This window comes from Lactuca serriola, chromosome 8 (genome assembly GCF_051521515.1).
Source record: "Lactuca serriola cultivar US96UC23 chromosome 8, Lser_US96UC23_V15, whole genome shotgun sequence".
NCBI classification, from domain to species: Eukaryota; Viridiplantae; Streptophyta; class Magnoliopsida; order Asterales; family Asteraceae; genus Lactuca; species Lactuca serriola.
In genome coordinates, this window is record NC_136415.1 from 201998544 (window position 1) to 202015056 (window position 16513).

Genomic DNA, 16513 nt, shown 5'->3' on the forward strand with positions numbered 1-16513 from the left:
CTCCAAGTGTTATTTCTCTCATTTAGTCTAACCAATTGCATGGTGCCATGCAACCCAAATGGACCATGCCGGGTCGGGTCAAGTACAAGCCCGAAATAGTTATGGACTTAGACACCTTATCCAACACATAGATGACCAGGAGGTCAAGACAATGACCCTTTAGTGAAGAGCAGGGCTTTTCAGCTGACAGTTGAGGAGGCGCGCACAACTCCTGATGTGGTTATAGGTATGTTTTCCATTCATTTATGCCCTTTCATTATTGTGATTATGCTTTATGTTGTAATGTTTAGGGACGTTCTTAGTGAACGGATTGCCTCCTATGGTTCCTTTTGATCATTGGTATCTATTGTGCTCAACAAGAAATTTGGGGATGCTCCTAGGGAGCTTGATTATCCGTTAGAGATGGAGATTGAGGATGATCGTTAAGTGAGAGTATCGAGGGTTCATCGAGGTTGTACTTTTGAGATGTTCTGAGAGAGATACCCAAATTATTTGGTTCTTATTCCTTTGTGCGAGAGCAAGGTCGTTTTAGGGATGGTTTTGTTGAGCCCTAAAGGGGACTTGATTGATTACGGACATCAATTTGTTCGGGTTCGAACCCTAAGTGGAGGGAGAACTAGTTATTCATAGAGAGGGAGCTAAGTGTGGACCGAGTCTATGTTCAGTGGCGAGAGCTAGGAGATATCTTCAACATGGTTGTTTGAGTTTTGTGGCTGATGTATTGGACACCAAGATGGAGAAAGAGGAAAATTGAGGATGTGTTGGTCTTTCGAGAGTATTCAGATGTGTTCATGGAGGACTTGCCTGGAGTGCCTATGGAGAGGCATGTAGATTCCTGTATTGATTTGGTACCCAGTGAGGATCTGATAGCCAAGGCACCTTATCAGTTAGCACCGTCGGAGATGCAGGAGTTGTGTACACACCTACAGGAGTTGTTAGCCAAGAGGGTTATTAGGTCAACTATTTCATCCTGGAGAGTGCCAAATTTTTTGTATAGAAGAAGGATGGCTCTTATATGATGTGCATCGATTATCCGGAGCTGAACAAGTTAACAGCGAAGAACCATTATCCGTTTTTGAGGATTGGCGATTTTTTCGAACAATTATAGGATGCGTCTTGGTTCTCCAAGATCGATTTGAGTTCAGGCTATCATCAGATGAGAAGGTAGGGATGAGGATGTTCACCAAACAACTTTCAAGACTCGTTATGGTCATTATAAGTTTGTGGTGAGTCCTTTTGAGCTCACCAATGCACCAACAACGTTAATGGATCTCACGAGTAGGGTTTGCAGACCGATGTTGGATCAGTCAGTCGTTGTATTTATTGACAATATCTTGGTCTACTTTAAGACCATGAAGTAGCATGAGGATCATCTATGAGAGGTTTTGGAGACTCTGAGGAGGGAGAGAATATATGCCAAATTATCCAAATGCGAGTTCTGGTTGTGCGAGGGCAGTTTTTGGGGCAGCTTGTCAATCAAAAGGGTATATTGGTTAATCTGGATAAGATCAAGGTCATGATGCAGTGGGAGGTCCGAGGTCTCCATTTGAGATTCGGAGCTTCCTTGGTCTAGATGGGTATTATCAGAGATTTAATGGAAATTTATCCAGGATCGTAGATCTGTTGACCAGGTTGATGAAGAAGTCTATTTCATTTCATTGGGGGCCTGAGCAGCAGACAACGTTTAAGACTTTGAGACAAAGATTATGTGAGGCTCCAATTTTGACCTTCCTTAAGGGTATGGATGATTTCGTGTTATACTGTGATGCGTTGATCATAGGTTTGGCTGTTGTACTAATGTAGAGGGGTCATGTTTTTGCTTATGCTTCGAGGCAGGTGAACCTCATGGGGCAAACTATCACACTCACTATTTGGAGCTGGGGGCGGTGGTTTTTTCCATCAAAATTTGGCATCATTACTTGTATGGGGTTTATTGTACCATCTAAATCTACCACAAGAGTTTGAGGTATTTTTCAGATCAGCTAAATCTGAACATGAGGCAGCACATGTGGTATGATGTGGTGAAGGATTATGATTGTGAGATCCTTTATCACCCTAGAAAGGGCAATGTGGTGGACGATTCTCTTAGTTGCAAGGTGATTGGTACTCTGATTTGGGATGTATGTCTAAGGATGATGGTGATTACTCCACTCTTGGAGCATATTCGTGATCCTCAGGTTGAGGCTATGAAAGAGGAACACTGGTAGAGTGAGCGTATAGCGGTTCGGGTGCCCTATTTTGATTATGATAGTTGGGGATTATTGATCCTTCATCGGAGAGTTTGGGTTCCATATTTCGGAGGTACATTACATATTTTGATGGAGGAGGCACATAAGTCGAAGTTTTCTATTTATCTGGGTACCACAAAGATGTATAGAGACCTCCGACTTGATTATTGGTGGCCCTACATAAAGCGGGATGTGGCCTGGTATGTGGAGAGGTGCTTGACTTGTTGGAAAGTGAAGTTAGTCAGCGACCTGACGACAAGATGGATCCATTGGATTTTCCAGTTTGGAAATGGGAGGAGATCACGATGGATTTTATCACAAAGCTACGACAGACCGCGTGAGGGGTAGATGCGATTTGGGTCATCGTGGATTGATTAACGAAGAGTGTGCACTTTGTTCCTATCCATGAGAACATCTCTACAAAGAAGTTAGTATATATATATATATATATATATATATATATATATATATATATATATATATATATATATATATATACCGTGAGGTAGTGGCACGACATGGGGTCCTAGTATCAGTAGTTTCTGATCAGGATGTTCGGTTCATTTCCAGATTTTGGAAGAGATTTCATGAGGATTTGGGTATGCAACTGTACTTCAGCACAACATTTCATCTGTAGATTGATGGGCAGAGTAAGCAGAATATTTAGACTTCGGATGATATGTTGAGGGCATGTGTACCGGATTTTGGTCGTACCTGGGATACGTATCTCCCATTGGCTAAGTTTTCTTACATCAACAACTATTACACCAGTATTGACCGACCACCTTTTGGAATGCTCTACGAGAGGAAGTGTCGGACCCCGATTTGCTGGGGAGAGGTCAGTGAACGATTCATGGGTAGCACGAAGGTGGTACTTTGGACTACTCAATTGATCCAACAGGTGCAGTCGAGGTTGCAGAATGCACAAAGCCGACATACGAATTATGTTGATAAGCCCCGATCAGATTTGGATTTTTATGTCAGCGATATGGTACTTCTGAAGGTGTCACCTTGGAAAGGTGCCATCCGGTTCAAGAAGTGGGGAAAGCTGGGTCCCCACTATATTGGTCCTTTCAGGTTTATTACCCAGGTGGGCAGGGTAGCTTATCATCTGGAGCTCCCCGAGGAGCTGAGTCATATTCACAACACTTTTCATGTCTCTTAACTGCATAAGTGTTTGGTTGATGATTTTGCATTTTTTCCTTTGGATGATATTCAGGTGGACGAGCGCCTGAATTACATAGAGAGACCGATTGTGATCATCAAAAGGAAGACCAAGGCCATAAGAAATAAGGTGGTGAACTTGGTGAAGGTGCAATGGCAACACCAGACTTTGAGATGTGTCACTTCATTGTACTTGTCGGTCAAAGGAACCAATGCCAGCCCAATGGATTATGTTTGTAGGATGATAGTTGTCTTTGTGACACCTGCTGATATGCTTGTATGTGCTTGTTGTCTTTGTGACTCTTTCTGATGTTATGGAATACTTAGTTGTATGGAGTGAAATAGACTCAAGGGGTAAAATAGACCCAATACCAGTTGAAAGATACCTAAGGAGTTGAAATAAACCCAGGAGGTGAAATTAACCCAGTACCGGTTGAAAGATACCAAAGGAGTTGAAATGGGACTCAAGGGGTGAAATAGAACTGAAGGAGTTAAAATAGACTTAGGGGTGAAATAGACCCAATACCGGTTGAAAGATAGCGAAGGAGTTGAAATAGACTTAGGGGTGAAATATACCCATTTTAGTTTCTGGTTGTTACGTATGTTTTGTATGGGGTATTTTGTGGAAACTCACTAATCTTTATGCTTACAGTTTGATGTTTATAGTTTTGGCTACTTCTGGTTCGAAAGGGAAGCGACTGACATGATCGCACCGCATCCACCAGTATTCCACATTTTATGATATGACCTGTACTTTGTTGACCTTTTTTATACATTATCACATTTTGATGGAGTTTTGAATGAATGAACAATGGTTTTGATAGTTTTAAAAATAAAAATTTTACGTAGTATTTTGGGACATTACAAAATGATAGGCCCTAAAGCTGCAAAATGGAAAGATGTAATGGATAGTGAGATCCAGTCCATGTATGATAACAAAGTGTGGACGTTGGTTAATTAGACACCTAGTCAAAAGATGGTAGGGTGTAAGTGGATCTTCAAGAAGAAGACGATGGAAATGAATAGATCTTCAATGCAAGGTTGGTTGCGAAAGGCTTTACTCAAACTCAAGGGATTGACTATGATGAGACCTTTTCACCAGTTTCCAAGATTAAGTCGATTATGGAAATGTTTTCCCTAGCTACTTATGATGACTACGAAGTATAGCAGATGGATGTTAAAACTGATTTCCTTAACGGGAAACTGATTGAGGATGTTTACATGGCTTAGCCAGAAGGTTTTAAACATGCCAAATTTCCTAACATGGTGTTCAAGCTTGAGACGTCCATTTATGCACTGAAATAAAAATATCACAGCTAAATTTTTTTTTCCATTACAAGGTCAAGGAGTTTGGATTTTATAGAAATGAAGATGAGTCATGCATATATGCTAAAGCTAGTGAGAGTGTAGTGACATTTCTAGTTTTGTATGTAGATACATTGTCCTTATAGGAAAAGACATTACAACTTTGAAAGAGGTGAAGTCTTGGCTTAAAAAGTGTATTAATATGAAGGATCTAGGAGAGGCCACGTACATACTTGAAATAAGGATTTATAGAGTTAGGCAGAGACCTTTGCTTGGGCTTCACCAAAATACTTACCTGGATAAAATATTGAAACAGTTCAGTATGGAGAAATCGAACAAAAGGGATCTTCCCATATATCATATTATAAAATTGAGCAAGACGTAATGTCCTAGTAGTGATAAGGAAATACAGTTGGATTTGGTGTCTAAGCCCATAATTATAACTAGGATGTACTTGACCCGATTGTAGCATAGTCCTTTTGGGTTGCCTTCACCAGTGCAATTTTATAGGATGGACTTTTGAGAATATGGTTATTATGATTTATTAATATATTACAAGTGTAATATATTAATATGAAATTATATTATTTAATTAGTATTGATCAAGAATTAATTTGGAATAAATTTTGTGGTCAAAAGAGACTAATTAAATATATGGGGGTTGATTGTGTAAATCAATGATTCTTATAGTGTGGGCTAATGATCCATGATTATTTGTATGGGCTAAACCAATAAGATAATCCATGGATAGTCCATGGAGGTTAATCCATGGAGCTAAGTAATATGAAAGGTCATTAGGGTTTACAAAGTGTAACCCTAGCGTTTGCTACACTTAAAATAAACCCCCTTAGAGCCAAAATCGGACACATGAGTGGCTACATTCATTCTAAGAGAGTGAAGTTGATTTTGTGCTAAGTAACCTATTCTATCAAGCCTCCTCTTGCATATTGGTGTTTGTGAACCATTAGAGGCGTCACACTTAGGGTGCTCAATTTGTTGAGAGAGAAACTTGAGAAACACACTTGAACAAATGTTAGAGCAAGTTTATATTGCAGACTTTAAAGTTTAACTCAAAGGATCATAAAGCTCAACAATAATAAAAGTTAGAGTTAAATAATTAGATGATTAGATGCGGGAATATAAGGAAATATAAATGACAACAAGTATTATATCAAGTATACACTTAAGTTGATTCTTAACAAGGAATGCAATCATACCAGGTTAGTAAGTGAGATCAAACTTAGTGATTAAGTCAAGATTGACTTGCTCCAAATGAGAGATTTAGATCTATTATATTTTAGATTATGTTTAGTATAGTTTTGAGAGTAAGAAGGAGATGAGAGAGTGAGTTATGAATTTCAAGAGATATGAGATTCAAGATGCGTAGATGTGTATTCATTCAGAAAGAGAGAACTCCTTTTATAGAGTCTCAAAGATTACAAAGGTCCTATCTATTTAAAGTTGCCGTGCAAGGCACATTGGATAAAAGAGAGTACATTTAGAAAAACAGATAAAAGACTAAGACTAAGTGCTGATGACGATGACTGCAGTTGCGGTACTTGACTACGGATGAGAGAGTGGTTGCGGATGAGGGAGAGGCTGAGATTTGGATTAAGTTTAAGAGGGTCACTTCTATGTTTCATCAATTTCCCCCTAAGTGACCTCTTCAACTTCCCTTTATCTGTCAAGCTTTAGGAACTTGATGAGAATCCACCAGAACTTTCTTACTTCTCCAAGCCAGGTGATCCTTCTTGAAATCTCAAAATTGACTTCAGCAGTTGTGTGTTTTTACTTATGAACCACGAATTGAGTTAGTTCAAGTTGCTTTTGAGTGAGACGATGCATGGAAGTCATAGGAATGAAATATTTAATTTCATCATTTTTTGTGTTTGAAAATGACCGCAATATCTGGGAAGTTTGTTGCTCCAAGAGATCTTTCTTGAAAACCTTCAGTCAGCATTGGGGCTGGATCAAGAGGTGGAAGGTTTAACTTCTGAGCAAGTGCGGTGTGAATGTCTGCATCAATTTTTGCAAAATCACAAACAGTTTCTCTCAGAAATGTGCTGGCCCTTTCAAATGTTTAATTTTCATCTTGGGATTCTTCTCTAACTTGTTCTGAAACACCCTTGCTATCAGAAAGACTTCCTCCGGTTTCATACAGGGAAAGTCAGCTTGGGTTCAGACATAGTCCTGATTTCTTCTGGTGAGAGTGTACTGGATGAAATCTTCTTTCATGAATTTTCGAGGCTTGAAGTTCTTGATTGCAGTGGGCTTGTCATTCGACCAGATTTTCTCAATTGTAGACCCATGCTTGGCGTAGAATCTGTTGAGTGTTTCAAATTCTAAGGGCAACCTCTTATCATCGGAAAGTATGCAGTCAAAAGATTCGAATACTGTGAAGTATTTTGCGTTGGGATAGATGGGAATGTCCTAATAATGGTCATGAGGGGGTTCTGCGTATGTGAGGTAAGGCTTGTAGTCGTCATCAAGTAATCTTCTGTGTGGATTGACCCATGAGTTGATGAGGGATTCATCCATTGTGATGTCAAAGCCGTTTTCCCTCCAGATCAACTCAACAAATTCAATTGATTTCTGGTCGCTTGGGAGTGGGATGAGATTGCGATGGTGACTGATGGCTTGGACTTTTTTGAGGAGATGGAACAAGTTTTTTCTTTTGTGGAGATGGTTGCGGTGAAGGTTATGGAGTAGGAACTTTTTAATTGAATGATGGGATGATGATGACTAAGATTTGTTTGGATGGGAGAGTTTAGATGTTGGTGTGGATGAGAACGTTGATGAGAGATGCGATCCGAGTCTTCGTCTTCACTTCCGCCTGTTAAGAAAGGAGCATTTGGTACCTCCTCAAGCCATTGCTGAAGACCATCAATCTTAGCATACACTTCGTTGAATTGAGCTTTGAGTGCATCAGCAAGTTGTTGATTGTTTGGAATTGCGGTGTTGAAAATCAGTTTATGGATCTCCTTGGTGAGTTGTAGAATTTCCTAGCCATGAAATTTGGATGATAAAGAACGGCATAAGTTCTTGATGGTCGACTGCATGACTGAAATGGTGGACTCATACACATTATGAGTTTTTTTGACAAGCTTCCTGGATTGAGTTGATTGATCCATAATTATCGATTGAAGTTCGGACTTGATTGCAGATACCTCTGAGATGAGTCTCTCTTCAGTTGCCAAAAATTGTTGACTATCAGCTTTGCAGTTGGTATCCAGGGCTCGAATGCCCATTTCAACTTTAAGAGAGATTCTCTTTGCAGCAAGGCGTTCTCTGGCTTCAAGTCGTTCGATGCGGTCAATGAGGGACTGCGGTCCAAGCAAGTCCTTCGATTGCGATTGAGTAGATTTCACAATAGCTAAGATCCGATCCACTATCTTGTAACCTCAAGAATTCTTTTCTCGAGACAACAAAATTCTTTTTCTTCTTCTTCTCCTTAGGCTTAGAGGCTGAATGCTGAGACCCGCTTGATTCTTCTTCTTCATCAAAAATCATGAGATCATCAGAGGGATCAGGTTGGTTTACCTTATTTATGTAGATGTCGTTAAAACCGAAGGTTGGCCCAGAACTAGCTTCAATCTCGGTTCTGTCGTTCTGTGATTCTCTAACAGTTTGAGTTGGATGGGGCTGAGATGGACGTGCACTATCAGGAATGAATGTGTATTGCGGATTGTCTCAGCTATTGCGGACATCCAATCCTGAACTTTTAAAATTTTGGCTACGGTGTTTGCATTGTTAATTGCATCAGCCCAATACTTGGCCACAGTTAGGATTTCCTGTTGCTTTTGTTGAAGCTGCTTGGTTTGTTGATCTTTCCTTGCTTGAAACGCCCTACAGAAAGCGTCATACTTCTTGGCTTCGGATTCAGTGGTTGGTTTGTAATGTCCCCAAGATTTATCTAATTCATCACCATCAATTCCTTGAAAATGCACTGAGGTTTCCCTGGGGTTCACGGGTCCTTGCACATTTGTGCTCACCATGCCTAAACCACCTGTATTAGATGTAAGCAGAGTAGGATTTCCGGAGCTTCCTCGGTCTCCTTGACCCATTGTCAAGTTTGGCCTTGACTCCGTTCTAGCATGGGCTGAAGCATTGCCCTACAGTTGGGAAGGTGTATCGAGTGTTTGGATTACAAGTTCTAGAATGGAGCGCAACTCCTGTTCCTCAAAGAAATGAAGTTTGGAAGCCCTGAAGACCTTAGGGCGAGAAGAGCCAATTAAGTCCTCTTGGAATTTAGCTGGGGGTTCCATGTTTGGATGAAACAGACACACTTTCTGAGCCTGAGTAGTCATGAAGGGTTGAAACAAATGGGTTTGCGGCAACCCCAAGGACTACCGGAGCCTTTTGAGAGAGTGCGGTATTTGTCCGGTCATGCATTTGGCTAGAGCTGGGTTTTGTTTTTCTTTTCTTGAGAACAAGAATTGGTACTAAGTCACTATCAGACTCATCATCTACATTCACTGTAGGAATGGGATTGAATTCATCACCTGAAGACACAACATGTCTAATTTTTCGTTTCTTGGAGGGTTCTGCTTTCTTGGATGCTTTACTTTTCATGGATGTTTCACCCTTTTTGGGTGTTGCATCTTTCCTTGCCTTGTTACGGGGGCCTTTCTTGGATTTAACCAGGTGTTTGAGCCTTTTGGCTAAAGGAAGATTGGATAAAGTAGTAGAAGATGGAGTTGCGGAACACTCTGGTTGATTGGGTGATGTAGAGGCTAAAATGTTCTTACTAGGCGGGGTAGAAAGGTATGGGCCAATACCTTCCGTAGCCTCTATATGATCTATGACTTATTTGGTCTCAAGTCCAACAATAGTCAAAATGTGAATGGGTAAGCATCTAATAGGTCCAAAAATAGATTGATCTTTAGAAGGTATGTACCTTTTAAGATCGCAAGTGACGAAGAAGTTGGTGTCGTTCCCCATGCTGATCTTGGTGGCATGATGAAGATCAGAGTTGCAGAGAGACCAGAACCTTGCAAAAGTGAGCTCGGTTGGGTTTTCCTTTGGAGTCTCCTTAGGGATGTATTGGAGAAAATCATCCCATAGGATTTGACCGTAGTTGTCATCGTTTTCTGTGAAGATGCTCCATACTAACTCGGGTAACTTGAGGTCCATGTTGTCAGTGCCTCCGGTTCTCCCTGGTAGACCGCGGATCATAAAATGGCACACGAACTGCCATATAGTTGGGAGTTGATACTTCTTGAACTCGCCAATGCCCTTGATCTTCTTCTGGTATCCCATCTGGTAAAGTCTAGAGATGATGTCTGTCACACTTGGTGAGATGAACTTGGTAGAGGGATGCACCAACATATTGATTGCAGTGAGAAACTAGTCTTTCTCTCAAGATGACTAAAGAATCATCCGCCAATTTCAGTTGAACTTCTTGCATATTGTTGAGGGGTCTATGTGTTGAAAAATCACATTTGAACAATGTCGAGATGGGAACAACATCATTGAATGAGTTGAATGGTCCAAATAGTTGATGATTGGAGATGAACTTGATCATGAGATAGATGGAGTCATTGTAATCAGAATGATCATCAAATATTCCCCTAAAATTGCTAGATGCAATTGAAGACGGTTGGTTCCTTGTAGCAGAGACAGAACCAGTTGGTTGAACAAATGCTGATGCCTTCGATTGTTTCCTTGAGATGCTTGATTTCACCATTTTTTAGGAAAAATTTGAAGAACTTGCAGAAAAAGTTTGAAGTGTAAGAGGGTGAAGAAGATGAAGTTCGTCTTAGAGGGTTCAGAAGGCGTAAAGCTTTCTTGATGAAGAAAAGAGGGTTTATATGGGGGTGGATCTTAAAAAAATGTTGTTTTTACCCTAAAGAAAGCGGTTAAAGGTAAAAACTTTTACTTAATTAAGAAAATCATTATCAGCCACAAGAGCATTAACGAAAAGTTTTTTTTTTTAATTTCCAAAAATGTGGCATTTAATGAAATGTCAGGCCCAAAGTCCCACATCGGAAGAAAGTGTGGTGAGGGGCGATAGTCCGTTGAATAAAGGCGGAATTTGTAACGGATTCGACATTTTGGGGTAAGGGGAAAAGACAGTTTAAAGAAAGAGATTTCTTAAAAGATTTATTTTATGGGAAATTGTTTTATTTTGGCATCACACCTAAAATAGGTCTGACAAAAGGTTTATTTGAAAAGAAGAACAGAAACGATAATGTGCTACACAATGAATTTTTTTTGAGAATGTTTTTCTTTTTTAATGAAGGATCATTAAATCGCACACAATGTTTCACGAATTTATGAAGTAGTTAAAAGTTCAATCAATGTGATTGCAGATTGATCACTCATTGCGGATTAATACATCATTGCGAATGGATTCATCCTTGCGGTAGATGGTTAGATGACTGTAGTAGAAGAAACTAAGAGAAACGCTTGAACAAAATCAGAAATAACAAACAATAAGGACCTTGGAAATATAAGTATCATATAAATTGCGGTACATAACATATACTACGATACTTAAGATGTACTGCGGTACATAAAGTATACTATAACTATGTATGATAGATATATTCAACTAGGACCGCAATGTTGACCAAGTATGGTCTACAGTACCTACAATTTCAAAAAGAATTGTGGGTCCAGATTCATCATTCCTAACATTTGTAAGAAACTGTTGAGTTTTGTAGAGTCAAGTGCCTTTGTGAATATATCAACAATCTCTTCATGAGTGTTAACAAAACTTAGTTCAATGTTACCTTTCAGAATATGGTCTTTAATGAAGTGATAGGATTATGGGAGATCGCTATTGCACTCTCTGAGTCACAGTAAACCGGTATTTGTAGCATCCTGTATCCGTAGTCCATAAGTTGCGTTTTCATCCACAAGACTTGTGAACAACAGCTGGTTGCGGCCACATATTCAGCTTCTACGGTAGACAGTGAGACACAACTTTGTTTCCTTGATGACCAGCCGTCGATTCTTCCACCCAGAAATTGACATCCACCTGAGGTACTTTTTCGATCCAAATTACATCCAGAATGATCCAAATCAGTGACTGCTTGTAGGCTGAAGTCGTTCCCTGCGGGATATCAGAGGCCAAGAATTTTGCTGCCCTTTAAGTATCTGAGAATCTGCTTAGCTGCAGTCAGATGTGATACTTTTGGATCTGCCTGGTACCTTGTGCATACGCCTGTTGCAAAGACAATATCTTTTCTACTTGCAGTGAGGTACATCAACGAGCCAATTATTCCTTAATAAGTTTTGTGGTCTACTGATTCTCCGGAAGGATCAGCAAATATCTTATATCCGAAGGCAATAGGAACCTTGGTTGAGGAACAGTTATTGATTGAGTATTTCTTCAGCAGTTCAGAGGTGTATTTCTCCTGATGGATGAATATCCCTTGAGGGACCTATTTTATTTGAAGTCCTAGAAAGAAGTTAATCTCTCAGTTCATGCTCATTTGAAATTTTGGTCATGAGCCTTGCAAATTCATCTACCATCCCCTGATCTGTAGATCTAAAGATGATATCATCCACATATATTTGTACAAGCATAAGGTGATTACCGTTTGCTTTTCTAAATAAAGTGGGATCATCACTCCTCTTTTATATCCAGAAGTGACAAGAAACTCTGATAGAGTCTCATACCACGCCCTTGGTGCTTGCTTTAGACCATAAACTGATTTATCAAGCTTGTAGCAGTGATCTGGGAGTTCATGACATTCGAAGCCTGGAGGTTGTTGAAAATAAACCTTTTCTTTTAATTCACCATTTAAGAAGGCACTATTTACATCCATTTGATGTACTTTTATGTTTTTGTGAGCTGCATACGCTAAGAAGATGCGTTTGGCCTCCATTATGGCTACAGGGGCGTATGTTTCGTCATAATCAACACCTTCAAGTTGACTATACCCCTTGGCAACTAGTCTTGCCTTATTCCTAATAACGGTACCAAATTCATCCAACTTATTCTTGTACACCCATCTAGTACCAACAATAGTGTGACCTTGCGGCTTTGGAACGAGTTGCCATACCTTGTTTCTTTTAAATTCTGCCAGCTCTTCTTGCATTGCTACTATCCAGTCGGGCTCCATTAAAGCTTCTTTGATCGTCCGGTGCTTGACCGAGGACATAAATGCTGCATAGTGACAATGATCAGATAAATCTTTTGAAGATCGAGTTTGGATGCTTGTTGATGGATTTCTGATGATTTGACCTGGTGGGTGGTCTTTCGTCCATATGTGTAGACGGGGTTGCAGATGGTCAGCGGCTGCAGTAGAAGGAATGTCTTCAATATCGGAAGACTATAAAGTTAGAGACTGCTGTTTCCCCCTGGACTTGAGAGCAGCCCGCATAATGATCTTGGACTGTTGGAGAGTGATCAACATTTTCTTGAGCAATAAAAAGAGGTTCCCCCTGGATTGCGGATGGGAGTCCCCCTTGAACCTGAGAAGGTTCCCCCTGGATTGTGGAAGGGAGTGTGATAACCCTTGGGTCGGTTCTTGTGTCAATTTTCTCTATATTTTCATCATCTGAGTTGAAAGAGACATTTGAGGGTTGAGATCCTTTGCGGAGAAGAAATGGAGAAACATCTTCAAGTAATGGAACCTCAATGGTTGTCACCTGATCTGGAGATGAACTTTCCCCCTCAACCGGCAAGGTGGAAGTGTTGAGTGATACTTCGTCTGATAGAGTAGGACCAGGGACTTCGACATGTTGCCGTTGAGCTTCCGGGGACACAAGAACTTCGGATAACTTAGCAGTCTCTACGGGGTCAAAGAGATCATCATAGTTTACTTTAACTATGTTTAATGGATCCGAATAAGTAGGAATATCACTTTCCAAGATTGCTTTGGTTTTGATTAATGGAGTAGTGTTACGGACATAATAGTCATCGAATTTGACGTCAAAGCTTTCGACTATTAGTCTCATGCGTCTAATGAGAACCCTATAGGCTACCTTATTTGTTGAGTAGCCAAGAAAGATGCCTTCATCAGACTTTGGTGCAAACTTGTTAGGATGATCTTTGTTGTTGATCACAAAACATCTACACCCAAAGATGTGGCAGAATCGAACATTGGGTTTGCAGATGTTAAGGCCCTCATATGGAGTTTTGTTGAGACGATTGCACACAATGCTTCGGTTTTGCACAAAGCATGCTATGACCACTGCTTCGACCCAGAAGTAAAGAGGAAGATTTGCAAAGTGGACCATGGATCTAGCTGCTTCCACCAGAGTTCAGTTTCTTCGCTCTACTACTCCATTCTGCTGAGGTGTGTAAGGAGCTGAGAAATTTTGACTGATACCCTTTGAAACCAAGAAACTATTTAAGAGATGATTGGTGAACTCGGTTCCATTATCACTGCGTATGCAACATACTGGCAACTTGATCTGCAGTTCGATCTCCTTGATAAAGTTGATCAGCACCTGTGATGTTTCTGACTTGAGTCTCAGAAAGAAAATCCATGTGAAACGAGTAAAATCATCCACTATAACCACTATGTATTTCTTGTGATGAAGACTGGCTACGGTAGACGGACCGCAGAGATCAATATGTAAAAGTTCCAGTGGTTCAGAAATTGAAGAATCAATCACCATCGGATGACATGCTTTGGACTGTTTGCCACATTTACAGGCTGGGCAGAGGGTATCATTGTGATATTTCATAATGAGGAGACCTCAGACGAGTTCACTGGTAACCAGGTTGTTGATGTAACGAAAGTTGTGATGAGCTAGCTTGTGATGCCATAGCTAGCTAACTTCTGATACTGCTTTAGATAGGAAGCGTATTTGCGGTTTCCCTATGATCAGAGAGACGTCCAAAGGATACATGGTACCTTCGGATTTGGATTTGCTCAAGAAAATACTTCTATCACTTGTCATTACATAGTAGAATTCACTATCAAATTCAACCCGATGGTCTGTCTTACATAGTTGGCCAACACTGATGAGATTATGTTTAAGACCTTCCAAATAAGCGACCTTTAGGATAGAGAAATTCCTAGTAGTAAGAACACCATAACCTCGGATTATCCTATTCACGTTGTTGCCGAATGTGACTTTTCCGCTGTTGCAAATTGGCCTGAAATCTCGAAGGTACTCCAACCTTCCGGTCATGTGCAAGGAGCAGGCACTGTCGATTAACCATTCTTCTTCTTGTTCCTACTTGCACATATCATGAAAATTACATGGTTAGTTTGGGCACCCAAACGATTTTGGAGCCTGGGTAACTGATGATTTTCTAACTGATGCATGAGCCGACATTTTAGGGACAGGTTTTGTGTCAACTTTTAGGCCTAGTCCTGGGTATTTGTGAATTATTGGAGTGCCGTGAGATTTAGAAAAATTACGAGGTTTTTGAAAAGAGCGAGATTTGACATGAGATGAGCCTTTTTGACAACTACATTCATATGCAAAATTTTTGTCATTTACCCTGACATTTTGCTTGGTCAGCGGTCTGGATGAAGAAGTAGGCTTGTGGCCAGTCCGAGAGAAGTGAGATCTAAAAGTGGTGTTGTTGGGATTTGAAAATGTACGTTTTGCAGGAGTGGGAGTACGTGTAGATCTCTTGGAAAGTGATTTATTAAAACTTTGATGTGATTTTAAAAGTGTTGGAGTTGATAAAATCGCCTTCCATTTTGGGTCGTCTGAGGAATAGATTTGAAAACCATTGCTTCATAAGGACTTTACTTTCTTTTGGGTTGTGTCAGATGTTTTTGAAATGGTTTTAGAAACTGTACATTCCTTTTTGTTTGTTTTCTTGATTGAAGAATTTTTTGAAAATTAATTTGAGAAAACAAGCTTTTCTGGACTCTTAGATTTTTGAATTTTAATTTGTTTTTTATTCTTAGAAAAAATTTCCCAATTTTTTTCCAAGGGATCGAATTTCCTCTTTGATAGCCTTTTTAGCCTCGTTTTTTGGAGAACCATAGTCATTGATGTTCAGCTGCGGTTTCCTGGAAATCTTAGATATTTTTTGAAAACGAGGACTTGATTCATCCGAACTAGACGATTCAGTGTTTTGGGAGCATTGACCCAATTCAAAGTTTTCTATGAGTATTTCATGATGAATTGGCTGAATGGTCATAATGTTCTTGACTATGGTCTGCGGTAGGGAAGATTGGACTACTGCAGAGTAAGCCTGAGTTGAGACTTTTGTGGGACACTTGATGATAGGCAGATGGACAGACTGTGGTTCATGACTGCAGTGAGAGACACTGCGGTCTGAGGGTAGAGTTGGAAATACCATTGAGACTTTAGGTCCTTCCATAACAATTTCCTCATCAACAACTGATGATGTTTTAGAATTGGGATAGATTGTCACAGATAGGAGTTTGATCACTTGAGTGACTCGAAAATTCAGGTATAATTTCCTCAATGACACAATTGTTACTCAGATTATGAAGTCTACCGAAGTGAGCTCTGATGTCTTCGGGAAAGGTTTTGTCATTGACTGGGAAATGGAATTCTCGGTCAGGAGGGACATAGGGACGGTCCTTGTTAAATCGGGATGATGAGTCCTTTGCGGTAGAGTACCCATTGGACCAACCCCAATTGTATGTGTTGTCCACGGTTCCATTATTTACAATAACTTCACTTTCATTAAAGAATTTTTCTATTAAAATATTTAAACATACAATTTCACTCTGACCTAAATCACGTTGGTTCAAAGCTATTTCTAATTGTGTTTTACTCAACATTCTTGCATCTTTCTTTACCACTAAGTCCTTTTCTAACATAGATACTTTGAGTCTTTTGTTTTCCAGTTGTCCTCTTATGTGAAACATTTATTGGGACGCTATGTTCTTCTTATCTAGAGCTTTGTTATAGTCTGTAAG